Genomic DNA, 911 nt, shown 5'->3' on the forward strand with positions numbered 1-911 from the left:
AGAGGGAGAGAGGGAGGGAGAGAGAGAGAGAGGGAGAGAGAGAGGGAGAGAGAGAGAGAGAGAGGCATGGCGATGTGAGGGGGACACTGATTGGTCGCCTTCCCGCACGCGTCCCGCGGGGATCAGCCCACAACCCCGGTCTGTGCCCTGACTGGGAATCGAACCTGAGACCTTTCAGTGCTCGGGACGACGCTCCAACCAACCGAGCCCTCGCCAGCACCTGACTGTTGGTTTTCTAGAGGCTCGAATGCCCGAGGTTGGCCGGCTCCGGGCTGGGCCGGGCACAGCAGGGGCAGACCTGCAGCTGGGGCGGTGCCCATGCCTTAGGAGTGCAGTCCCCTGGGGTCCGTCCCTGCCTGGGGCCATTTTCTCACTTTTCCTTGGTTTCCAACCAACGTCTTCCCGGGGCCAGGAGCTCAGGGGGCTGGCGGCTCCCGCTGTCTGGGATGGGACCCCTGGGACTTCCTGCCCAGAGCGGGGTCTTCCCCTCCTGCTGGCTCTGCGGGCGGCCGGGGCCTGTGGCCAGGTTGCTCTGGCTGGGCGTGTGGATTTAGAACATGTGCCTTCAGCGAGGCCGGCAGGGTTAGGGTTAGGGCTGTGCTCACACACCCGGACCGCAGCTCGGAGGGGCCCTGGACCCACTGCTGGTTCCCCGCCCAGGGCCAACCCGGGAGGACCAGGCGGCCACCGTCATCCAGTGCGCCTTCCGGCGGCACCTGGCGAGGAAGGAGCTGGCCCTCCGGCAGCAGAAGCGCGGGGAGTACCTGGAGCAGATGGAGAAGCTGCAGAGAGAGGTCAGGCCAGGCTCCGAGCGGAGCCGTGGGAGTGGGGCCTGGGGTCGGGTCCTAGGGGTGCGAGCTCCGGGTACCGACTCGTGACCTCGGGGCTGGGGGCTATGACCTCGGGGCTGA

This window comes from Myotis brandtii, unplaced genomic scaffold (assembly GCF_000412655.1).
Source record: "Myotis brandtii unplaced genomic scaffold, ASM41265v1 scaffold1956, whole genome shotgun sequence".
Lineage (NCBI taxonomy): Eukaryota > Metazoa > Chordata > Mammalia > Chiroptera > Vespertilionidae > Myotis > Myotis brandtii.